Here is a 13,222-nt window from a genome sequence, read left to right on the forward strand (position 1 = left end):
CAATATAATGAATATTGAATCTTGTAGGAAGAATAAAGCTAATTTTTCAGAATAAACAAAATACCTTTATTTAAATTTTAAAACAGAACAAAAAAAAAATAAATACTGCAGCTCTAAACTATCAAAATTTTAAACTCTTAATTACTGCAGTTAAAACTCTTATAACTATTAAAAATACTCAAAAAATCTTAAACTCTCTAAAACAAAATATATCAAAATCTTTCGAACCCTCTTCTTGTTGCCACACCGTAAAATGCAAGTTCTTGCCCTATTATTTATATTTCACGTTCTCTTTAAGTCTCGATCTTTATAAGTCATGATCTTTACAAGTCCCCCCACAAGAAGCACATTCGTCACCGTAGAGACAATGTTGCTCAGAGTTCATTGAGAGAGAAAGAGTTAACAGCTAACCTTGACAAAGCATCAGCATTCCCATGTGAACTCCCTTTGCGGTATGTCACAGTCATGTTATACCGTTGTAACGCTAAGGCCCAACGAGACAGTTTAGCACCATGAGGGTCGCTTTGGGTCAAGTAGGTGAGGGGATTGTGATCAGACACAATCTGCACTTTGGCACCGAAAATCCATGTGTCAAATTTTTTCAAGGCTTCGATGACACAAAATGCTTCTCGTTCGACGGTTGATCATCATTGTTGACAGGGCGTTAGTTTCTTGCTGAAAAATGCTATGGGCAGTTCTTTTGTAAATGGCCTATGTTTATTATCATTCTTACCTATGGTAGGCAATCCTAGTAGCTGTTGTTCCTTATCATCTTTCCTCTGTTCTATCTTTTCAATGGCTTTGTCAAGTAGCTCATACCATTTATCAATTGTTTCAGCTTTATCAATTTCTTCAAATATGGGATTTCTGTGCTTGCTGAAAGTCCTATAAACTAAAAAAATCTCAGCAATTTTTTCTACTGCTTTTTCTAATAATTCTTCATCAACATGATGTAGATCGTCTACCTCGGACTCGGGCTCTTCTATTAATTCAGCAATTCCTTCCGTTTCTTTCTCGTCTTCCAGTTCTTCGCTGTCATCCGAATAACTTTCTGTTCAATCTTCCATGTTTTCACCCTTAAACTTGAAAGGTTTCTGTGGTTTTCAGTTTCATTGTGGATGACATTTTCCTTTTCAGTTTCAACTTTTGTTCTATAATCCAGACTTTCTTTTTCATCTCCCAGTTCAACAGTATCTATGCTGCCCTTATTGTACTTTTTGTTTCTGTTATCATCCAGAATTTCTTTTTCAGTAAATTGTAATAGTTCACTGTTATCTCCAAGTTTATTTTCAGTTTTAAGATCTGCAGCTTCTGTGTGATTTACATTTTCATTTTCAGTTACTAAGTCAGCTTTCACACTTTCCTTATGGATTATTAAGTCATTCTTTTTATCATCTACTTTTTCCTTCTCGTTTCCAATTTCAGCAATATATTCTTTCTCTTCTATGTTTTCATAATCAAGATTTACTTGTGTTTTATTGTCATCTGCAATTATTTCTTTTTCAGCTGCAGTTTCAGCATCATCAGTATTTTCTGTTTTGGTTACTGGCTTCACTTTAGTTTCACTTTCATTGACAGTTTCTTTTTCAACTGGGATTTCAGTCTCACCCATAAATTCGTTTTTACTTTCAGGTGGAATAATTTCTACATCTGTTATTTTGCTGTCAATTAACTTTTCCTCTTTGAGTTCATCTTCTGTTTCTACCCTCTTAGTTTCTTCAGTTATAATTTCTTCCTTCTGTGCTTCCTGTTCAACAATTTTATCTTCTATCATTTCTGTTTTCTCTATTTCTGTAAAGGGCAGTTCTTTACAACTTTCACATAATTTTTTAACATCTTGCTTAATAGTAGGCCAAAAGAATGAGTACTTGATTCGTTGAATTGTCTTTTTCTCACCGAGGTGGCCGGCAAGAGGGATTTCATGTGCCATTCTTAGGACTTCCCTTCTTTTTTCTAAAGGTAACACAACTTGCTTAATGTTTTCACCACAGATATATTCGGAATGAAGTAATATGCCATCATCGAAAGTATATGAATTTTGATTTTTATTTGCCCATTCAAAGCATTTTTTCAGAGTTTCGTCTTGTTCTTGATGTGTCTTGAATTCTAGTCTTACTCTATTCGTTGTTTTCCCAGACTCTATGTTTTCTTGGGAAAGCTGATTAACAACAGCCAAATTGGTAGTATTTTCTTCAACTGGTAACGGTTTATCATCTGTCTCTTTGTACTCTAAGGGGGATGCATCCCAATGACGATCACAGTTCCACAGTTCGATATTTCCACAGAGTGTTTCATAAGCTGAAGAACTCAATAGCAAGTCGGTAACTAGCTTTTTTGAAACAGCACACTTAATGGACACTCTACCGTGAAAATCATCGTCAATTTTCATCTGGAAAATCTTTAGTGGAGTAATTTCGTTTTCACCAAAAGCAGAAGATATCTCTATTTTACTTTCTCCTTCGCAAGGTATGTTGTCAACCAATTTCTCACGGACTACTGAAATTTGTGCTCCCGTGTCTACGATTCCATTTAGAATAATATCTCCACATTTAACTTTGACCAGTTTTAATTCATCTATGTTTCTAGATACGTCTACTGATTTTGAGACAGGAATAGAGATCTTGGCAGTTAGCACTTCTGGTTTTTCTTTTTCTGTAAGGGGTGCTTGTGTTTGTATTAAGTTGTTTTGTGCTGTTACAGAAGCACTTCTTGGTATCCGATTTTTGGTACATAACTTAGATGTATGACCTTCTTTTCCACAATTATAGCAAGTTAGTTTGAAACTAGGCTTTTGTGGTTCGTCACTCTTACGGGATGGGTACACTCTTGGCGTGTTTTCAGCGGACAGCGATTTATTTCTGAAAGCTCTTTCTGGAAGAGGAGAATGAGGTTGCCATTTTTTATTAGTTCTGTCTGCTGATGGATTACCACCAGTCCGTTTTGAGATATTACGAACACTGTCATATTCGTCAAGTTTATCAGCTAATTTGGTTGGAGAAACGAACTTCGCCCAGTCGTCCAGAAGATGGTCTCTTACTTCATAGGGTACTCTTTTCTTAATTTGGTCAGTAATAATCAAGTCTTTTAACGCGGCAAAATTTGTGATTTCAAGACCATTGATCCATTCTTCAAAATAACTTGTAATTTCGTAGCAAAAATCTCTCCATGATTTTTCAGCGCTCTTTTGGTGCATCACAAATTTTTTTCTAAAGCTTTCAGGATTTAATTTAAATCTCTTCAATAAAATGGCCTTAATGTACTCATAATCTTCAAAATTTTCTTCAGATTCCCTACCAATTAATTGAATGATTTCAGATGGCATTAAAGTCAATAAACATGAAACCCAATCTTTAGGATTAATCTTTGTCCTTTTAGCTTGTCTTTCAAATAAGGATAAATAAATCACAATATCATCGTGTCTTAAATTGAATTTGGGAATAAGCTTAATTAAATCAAAATTATGATGTCCATTTTCATTTGTTGGTGGAGTTTGTGTTAGTCGAACACGAGATTCAATTTCGAGTTTCCTCAATTCAAACTCCATTTGCTCTCTTTTCTGCTGTGCTTCTAATTCTTCTTTCCTTCGCCTTTCCTCAAGCTCTTCTTTCTCCTTTCTTCGCTGTTCCTCAATCTCTTCTTTTTCCTTTCTTCGCTGTTCCTCAATCTCTTCTTTCTCCTTTCTTCGCTGTTCCTCAATCTCTTCTTTTTCCTTTCTTCGCTGTTCCTCAATCTCTTCTTTCTCCTTTCTTCGCTGTTCCTCTTCTTTTCTTTTCCTCTCTTCAATAATCGTTAAAAACACTTCTTTAGCAAATGCTTCATCATATGTATCACTTTGAATTATTTCATTTTTTATCGCCACGATTTTCATACTTGGATCTACTTGAATTTCTAATTCAGCAGCTAAAGCCAGCAAATCCTCTTTTTTCCCACGTCCCATAAAAGCCATGTCTCGATTTTATTCAGCCAATAGACTCTTAGTTTTATGAAAAGCTATTTTTTTTTCTTTTCTTTTTCTATTTAAATATAATTCACAATGAATTTAATTTTATTCGACACGAAAATCAATCAGTAGAATCAATACTTAATGTGTTGTTCACCTACTCTGGCGAGTCAAACGAAATTACATTTGAACACTGGCGTATTCATTACTTTGAAAATTACATTTGAACACTGGCGTATTCATTACTTTGAAAATTACATTTGAACACTGGCGTATTCATTACTTTGACAAGTAAATAAACTAAGATTCCATGACGGAAACAATAATTAACTTTTCATAATCTTAATTAACTATTTTACGTTTCCAAGGTAAATTGAGCTCTCACCTGAGTTATTTTGGTTCGTAATTATATGCGGGGAAACTCCGATCCTGTCGACTGCGCCAGTAAAGATCCTTTCCTCATTTCAATATAATGAATATTGAATCTTGTAGGAAGAATAAAGCTAATTTTTCAGAATAAACAAAATACCTTTATTTAAATTTTAAAACAGAACAAAAAAAAAATAAATACTGCAGCTCTAAACTATCAAAATTTTAAACTCTTAATTACTGCAGTTAAAACTCTTATAACTATTAAAAATACTCAAAAAATCTTAAACTCTCTAAAACAAAATATATCAAAATCTTTCGAACCCTCTTCTTGTTGCCACACCGTAAAATGCAAGTTCTTGTCCTATTATTTATATTTCACGTTCTCTTTAAGTCTCGATCTTTATAAGTCATGATCTTTACACCTTTTTTACTTCTTTGCACGAAGTAAAAAGGAAGTATTGTAATCGCGAAAAGTTTATGGCAGCATATTTCAATGAAAATATCCATTTTGACCGCTATCGAATGCAATTTAACGATGTTTTTGCGTCATATCTGTAAGTAAGGACAGAATAAAAGACTCATTTCCTTCAAAAAAAATTATAAAACTAATTAAAAGTTAATTCTGAAGAGAATTTTTCGTGGCGTCTGTACGTACGTACGTACGTACGTATCTCGCATAACTCAAAAACGAGTAGCCTCAGAACGTTGAAATTTTGTATATAGGACTGCTATAACATGTAGATGTACACCTCGTATTTTGGTTGCAATCGGCAGCACCAAACGTATATAAATATATATATATATATATCCACTCTGTTACCTGGCTCAGTGATCTCAGTTTCTTTACTCTTATGTGTTTGTAAATTGTACATGTTTTGCTTTAAAAATGATTGAATGATGTTGTTTTTATCTTCCGGTTAAGGATTTTATGCCTTTAGTAAATCTGTGTGCAATATTTTTAGAATTACCAGCAATTTTAAAGTTGTTTAATTGCCGCTAAGCCTGTTTTTAATGGCGGCCATTGATGTTTACATTTGAAAAAGGAGACTAGTGGATTTGTTGCCAATCTAGAGAAACTTAGCTTCGCAACAGCAAAGATAACGCATTCATTAATTATTGCCAATTAAATCATGCTTAATTCTTTCTAGAATTTTTTTCGAGGAAATAAGCGTTTGAGATTTACTTCGTAATTTTTAATATAGATATTTGAGTTTTTATGTATTTTTGCCTTCTCGCGAAGTGAGAACTGAATTAATTAAATGAGAAATACTCAATCGTCTGTGAAAAACTGTTTCTTTTTTGTTTTGTTTGCTTAATTTCTTTTATACATAGTTCTAGCTTTATTGTAGTATTTGAATAGAACATGTGGCAACGATTAGATAATTCTTTAAATGATATACATTTTGTGCATTCTGAGTTATAATATGAACGAAATATAATAATGTTAAGTAAACCTAGCGCCAGAGTGTCGCTATGGTAAACAAAGTGAATTTTAAAGACTGCATTTATTCTATTGTGGTTTATGCGCTGTCGGTGAAGTAGGTTTAATTCAATCTAATAAGTTTAAATAAAATGCAAGAAAAAATGCGTATAATTTAATATTCCGTACAAGGAAGTCATGTGGTGTACACGTCAGATTTTTTTGTTTTGGTATTCGGTATAGGCTACAAGTTGTTCTAATTATATGAAATCAAAAATCCAAAAATTCTTCGTTAAGACATAATCATGTTCAAATCATATAACTAAATTTAAGAAAAAAATTTGAAAATTAAAAATTCAGGATAGTTTAAAAAAGTGCCTTTTTTCTTTGCCAACAATTTGTTATTAACAATATTTATTATTGATTTTTAATGGCATTTCAGATTTAGGATATGGTCAACAAGGTAAAGAATATCTGAAATTTGAAGTCGATCAATCAATTAACTTTTGAGCTTAGGTTGCACCGCGCGCGAAAAAAAATTTCTCCTGAGAATAACGCGTTTAATGTTTTCGACAGGAAAAAGTAGTACTCAAGTAATGATTAAGTATACATACTGCTACATAATCTGTAATGCCAGGGCCACATAATATACTTTTTTGCTGTGCTGAAAGGTAAAGCTTTCTCCCCCCCCCCCGGTCGCACATGTACTCTCGTATACCTGTGAGCGGTGCCGTTCGAAGAGCGTCACTTGGGTGACTCCATGGAACTAAAGTTCCAGTTTTTGTTTATAACATTAATGAAAATACATTCTTCAGATGCTAAATAAATTTTATAAACAACAAACAAAAACAAAATATTCAACTCTACACGACTGTCCGCCTTAACAGTTGTGCCCTAGATCTCCAAAAAACGCTTCATTGAATTTTTGACACCATTATATTTTGCCTTCACTTTCTAAAAGGAAATAAATTTCATTTCACTTAAAAGTGGTTTTGAAAGATTTCGGAGAATTTACTCCTTTTTTTTGTAGGTTTGATTCAGAGGAAAAGAATTACTTAAATCTATATTTGGAATCATGTTCTAAATTCCATATCTTACTAATAAGAAATTTACAAATTTTTGAATATCTGGTAGAAAAATTAATTTTCTATTTAGTTAGGTTACGCTTAATTGCATTAACAAAAAAAATTGACCGCAGATGTAAAGTTCATAAACACCTTGAAGCTGCAGATATTCCTGTGTTTCAGATAATTACGAAAACATCGAACTATCAACCATTATGTTATATTTCAAGCTTTTAGTGCAGCAAGAAGTGAGACCTTATGAGACCTCTATCTTTATAGCTTCTAACAGTATCTTTGAGGCCATATTCATATTCAGATTATAACATTATGATGTTAAAGAAAATATTTTTCTATCCATCAGAACTCTTATTTAGGATTTATGTGATATAAGCTTTTCACATTTTACCTGAATTCTTTACAGAGAACATTTTACGTTTTTTGTCTTCTATGACACATCATGTGTTTCAATCGTTTTTACTCTACTACAATACACAAAATGGGTGTCTAAAAGCAACTTTTGCTGATATCTGAAGCTATTGTATATCTAAATATTCGAGAACCTTTTTTTCATTGCGTATATTACCTATTAAAATCAGGATGTGAAGCAAATACAGAAAAATAATATTCACATGTAAGTTTGAGCTATTCTGTTTCTGTAAAGTTCTTCTGTTAATTAGAAATATTGAAAATAACTAGCGACAAAGAGTTAATTTGTAACATATATTGTTAATCATTATACAGTGTGAATTAATTTTATACTCCCTCTGGCATTCGAACTCCGGACCTTCCTACTGCTAGCCGGACGTGCTTACAATTACACGCCGAAGGCAAGCGATAAGGGGGGGGTTCTTACAGGTCAAAATGGAATATAGAGAATTGTTCAAAGAGAATGTATGGTTCAGTTTGTTTCTATGCATCTGTGCGAGAAAAAGCTTTCATCACTAATTTAAATGAAAGCTAAATAATAGAAATTGACTTGATGTATCCGCCGATCTCAAACTTAATTTTACCAGCACACATACAAAACATAAAACAACTGTGTACGAATTCCCATTCATTCATCTCTGTAACGTGATTCCCATTTATTTTAGTTAATAAGGTTATCCAAATTCTAATAGCCTTGAATTAAAGCGAATGTAAGTGATCTTGTACTAACTTAATTACTTAACATCAATGTCCTTTAATTAGCGGTATTTTAAGTATATACATGTACTGGTTGTAAAATATGCTAAAAATCGCTTTCAAATTTAGGAAGAGTAAGGTGGACTGCAGAACATTCTCATTTATAAAAGTTCCCACTTAAAAAAAGTTTGCGAAACACTGCTTTAGTAATTTTGAATCTATTTTCAAATTCCCCTTCAAATATCATCAAATGAAAATGTCATCTCAGTAATAATAATAGTATTTTCCAGCCTGAATTGTCAGCCATAAAAGCAAGGATTAAAATAGCCATTCTCAAACATCTCAATGAATTTACCATAAAATCTGACTCCCAAGCAGCTATTTTAACGATTAAGTAGCTCTTACCTACCTCTCCTTTAGCTTCCGACATAAATTCTCTTCTTGCTTTTTCTAATCTACAAAATTCAAATCTCTTGGATCAAAGGATATAGTGGCCATTTTGGTGATGGTCAGGCTGATGAGCCAGCCGAAGAAGCAGCTCTTAATCAAGTTGGTATTGAAATCATACTTCCATGGCCTCGTTCAAATTTCAAATATCAAGTAAAACAACTTGCTTCAAAATATTCGCAAGATTTGTGGAACAATGCTTCACAGGGAAGACGCAAATATAATTTGATCCCCATTGTAAGTTTACCACCTCTGTCTTCGAATTCTTTATTACTATATAATAATCCGTTATTACTATCAAACAGGACAGGAACCTTTCCCCACATATTTCTAAGCAGAAAATAAGGCGAACTTACGTATACGAACGACATCCGTATACTTGGGGAACAGGGAACTCCTGATCCTCTTTAATCATTTTTGACCAAAAGATAATAATTTAGATCTTTTGGTTAGCCAAAGATTAATACCTCAAGGTAGTTAATCAGCTAAAATTCGGCCCTTGAATCCTTCTTCCCTATTTTAAAATAATTAAGAAATAATTAATTAATAATCCTAATCTGTCTAAATTTACTACAGTGTATTTTCTGCAGCAGGGCATCCTGAACATTTTTATATCAAGGCACCCTTAACAGAGGGTAACATATGAAGAGCAAGCAGTTATAAAAGATATGAGAAAAATACAATGTAATATCTTTAAAATTACATAAAATTCAACGCTAAATTAGCATTGGTTATAGAGAGAAGGCTGCATGCATTTCAAGAGATAATCTGTCGCTGCTCTGTTTCCTTTAAGGCATTATATCACTAGTATACAAGCAAAATAATGCTATGACTACATCAAATAATTTTCAGTTATCTGTTAACCTGATTTGAAGACTTCTAAGTAATACCTGTGATCTGGTTTTTGTTAATCAAAGAATGTAGGAGTACATAATGCTATATGACAGAGCAAGGGTGAATATAAAAGAAGAAAAAAAATTACCCATTTTAAAAGTTTTTAGAATACTTTATACTGTCTCACTTTCTTTGATATCATATACTAACAAGCTCTAGAAAGACTGTAGAGGAATTATCCTCAAGTCTTAGGACGACAGACAAAGTCAGAAGAGGGGTGTATATGCTGATTGCCTGATTCAGGCGGACTGACATTAATAATAGCTGAGATGTAACCAATCGAAATAATGACATGCAGCTTTTAATTAAAATTTCACGTATCTTTGCATTGTAAAGGTGCATATATTCCCACGCAAATACTTTTCATTAAAACCCTAGAAAGCTCTCAAAAAACTGTTATATCAAGTTTTGCTGAATTTTAGACAATAGTATTTTGATTATAAATATGTAAGATAAAAAATGTGAAAGCAAACTTCTAATTTTAATTAGGTCTAACTTCTTTTAGTTTTATTTAATTTGGGGGCTCTCTCTGTCTTAGACATAGCGCCATGAGTTTAAACGGCGTCATTCAAAGTAGTCATCCGATCTTATGTAACTCTTAATGCAGATGTCTCTTGTCCAATCAAAATAATTTCAAACCAAAACTAACTCGAGCTGAAACATTTCAATTCCCTTCCCTTTTCCTTTGCATTACTACTGCGACACTCTTCCCTTTTTCGCTTGTGCTTTCCTCTTGGCCAGACGCTTCGCTGCAATCATCTATGTGCTGCAATGATCGTTCATATCACAATAATATCAAAATTAATCTGGAGATAGGCACGATTGGAGTGCCAAGTGAATTGTGGCCACAAATCTGAATTTAAATAAATACGGAATTTAACCTGACTCGTCTGTTTCTTCATCAAAATGGATGGACGATCTAAGCATCAAGTATCTTCGCAATCAGCATTTCTACGCATCTACTTCTCAGTGTTCTTACATTCAGTGCTTTCCAAAAATTGTGCTAATATTTAATATTACATATATATATATAATTTATTTACTAAAGAAATATTGATTATATTATCTCCTAATATAACTAAGTGAATTAAGATCATACAACATTATATATATATTAATGTTATCTTACAGAGAAACATAGTTTCTCAGAAAATTAATTTAAGGTAGAATTTTAGGTGTCGAAGGCAATTAAATGTAAAAAACTTTGCTAAGGAAATCTCATAAATTGGAACACTTTGAGGCCTTTCTAAGATTAGAAAAATCTTTCAGTCACCCTATGCAAATCGTCAGACTGAGTCTCGGTAATAATTAAAATAATCACATAAATAACCGCATATGCGTTCACTTTAAAGTACGAAAATGACGCTTCTAACATTTAAGCGGAAGAGGAAAGCGGATATTGTAAGCTGCCATTTCTTCCGGAGATTAATTTTGGAAATAGCTGTAAGATTATCATAATCAAAGTTCATCATCGTAATCAAGATTTATAAGAAGAAAGTCCTCTTCCATAGACCTCTTCTACAGTTCTGGGGCTATAATATCTTATTAAAGACATACAATTAAGGCGTGTTTTTTTCAGCAAAGATTTTTCAGTTTTCAAATTAGCAGTTGTCGGTTGTTTGAAAGCATTTAAAATATAAATTTACATGCATATGAGATACATAATCAACATAAATACCTCCTTATTTATAAACTAAATATTTCATAATTGTTAACTGTATCCGGTTAATATTACACACTTCATTTTCTTGGTAACAGAACATAATAATTAATGAATTGTAGTTGAAATTATTATAGATGTTAAGTAGTAAGAATTAGTAAGCTATTATTAATGCCAGTAGATGCATGTAGTTCTTAATGATTGTGTTTTCATATTTTAATTATAATGAAATGTAACAACACCCTCTCTGCCTTGTCAGCAGGGCTGTGGAGTCGGAGTCGGGCAGATTTTGGGGTAAAAGGAGTCGGATCTGAAGTCGCTAAAAAACAAGTCGACTCCGACTCCAGTTTTTGTTGGACAGTTTGAATTTGAAATGAAATTAAAATGAATTGAAAAAAATTAATGACAAGCTGAGTTATTATTTTTATTTATGGACGTATTACATTAATAAATAGTTATTTTCTATTTTATTGACATATGAATAAATAAATATTAAGATGAATGTGATATTAGACATTAATGATTAAACTGATTCATTTAGTTTCAAATCTTACTGCAAACAATCTTACTTTAGCAGCAAGAACTCCTAAAATTGATGCCATTCTTAGGAAGCGAGTAGGATAAGGAGCAATTATTGATCAAGCAACGCGATAAGGAAGTACATATTTGACGATAAAGAGTTTTTAGAATTAAGAACTTTTTTAGAAGAAGTAGATAACCCTAATGTTTCACTAACAGAAAAACTGTGGAATGATCTTGCATAATTGGAAACTCTTTCTATCTACACCTTATATAGCCACAAAAAAGCTGCAATCTGAAGAATTGACAGGAGGCGAGAATGGGAGAATGGGGTGTTTATTCTTTCTGAAATGGAAGGTTTATTGCAGAAGGAATCATTTCTTCAATAAAGAAAAGAGAAACTAGTTTGCTAGACAATGAGATCTTGCTGGGTTCAATATATGTAGATCCAAAACACCGAATTTTCTTGGATGACAAACAAATTAAAAAGGCATAGAGAAAGTCAGCTATGAAATTTCATTAAAAAGGAAATTATTCTCAGAACAATTGTAGAATTCGAATCAAGACAGCCAAACTGCAGACATTGCAATTGAGTCTGTATCATCCTCTTCTAGTGATGAAATAGATTTTAAGAAATATTCGTGGATAATATTGAAAAGGCTAAGGCAAATCAAATGAAAATAAAGAACCAAGAGCCTTTAGATATAAAAATGAAAAAATACAAACAAGATTTCTACACGGCCTTTGAAGAAGTAGAGAAATATTATTGCGCTTGCAAGACACCTCTTTTAGAACTTATAAAAATCTATCCTGAAAAGTTAAAAGAAGTAGCCCTAACAACAACAGCTCTTCCTCCTACTCAAGTTAGTGTGGAAAGACTCTTCTCAGCTCTGAAATTTATTAAATCGAATCTATGGCCCTCCAACAAAGAAGATCTTGCAGAAGCTATACTGTTTCTTAGAAATAACTAATGCCAGTTTTTCTATTTAATAATAAATGCTAATTAATATAAATAATTTGCTATGCCATCAATTTTTTCTGTAGAATCTATTACTTCTTTTATATTAAAAAGTAAGCTGTAACCCATGCGTATATGTATATACATACATGAGGGAGTTGGAGTCATTAAAATTCCAGGAATCGGAGTCAGAGTCGGTCATTTCTCTACCGACTCCACAGCCCTGCTTGTCAGTCTTCTCAGAATTCCATTTTTTCATCCTTCTAATTCAAACTATTGATTAAAATATATAATAAAAATGGCTATCTACTTTGCATGTCTTAAATTCAATAAGACATGCAACAAATGATAAATTCAGTTCATTGTTTGGGAATAACTTATCGCCAACAATCCCTGAATTCTAATTGGTATTTCGAATTTTGCACTTTTGGAAATTTTTAATTATCTTAGCATTTGAGTAGAGTGGCGCAAGTACCAGAGAGCTTGTGCACGAGGCACTGTACCTACTGAATGAAAATTTTAATTTGAGAATTATGACAGCTATATTCTTTACTGGAAGTCTTTTATAGTTCAAGAAGTTTCATAAACAAAATACACAGAAAATTTATTATATGATCCGATAAACCTTAAAATTTTTCATTGTATTTTTTATTTTCAAATGCATTTTCCCGATACTTGCTTATCCGTGCATTAGTTTAAAATTTACGATTAGAAGACAAAGAAAACTTCCTACATTTCAAGCAAATTATCTTGATTTTTAACATTTAGAATAATTTATTAATTTTTCAATTTATTTATTTATTTATTAGCAAATTTATCTGTAAGC

Source organism: Stegodyphus dumicola, chromosome 10, assembly GCF_044657685.1.
Source record: "Stegodyphus dumicola isolate Sdum_Otavi_A_Nest chromosome 10, ASM4465768v1".
In the NCBI taxonomy this organism is placed as follows: Eukaryota; Metazoa; Arthropoda; class Arachnida; order Araneae; family Eresidae; genus Stegodyphus; species Stegodyphus dumicola.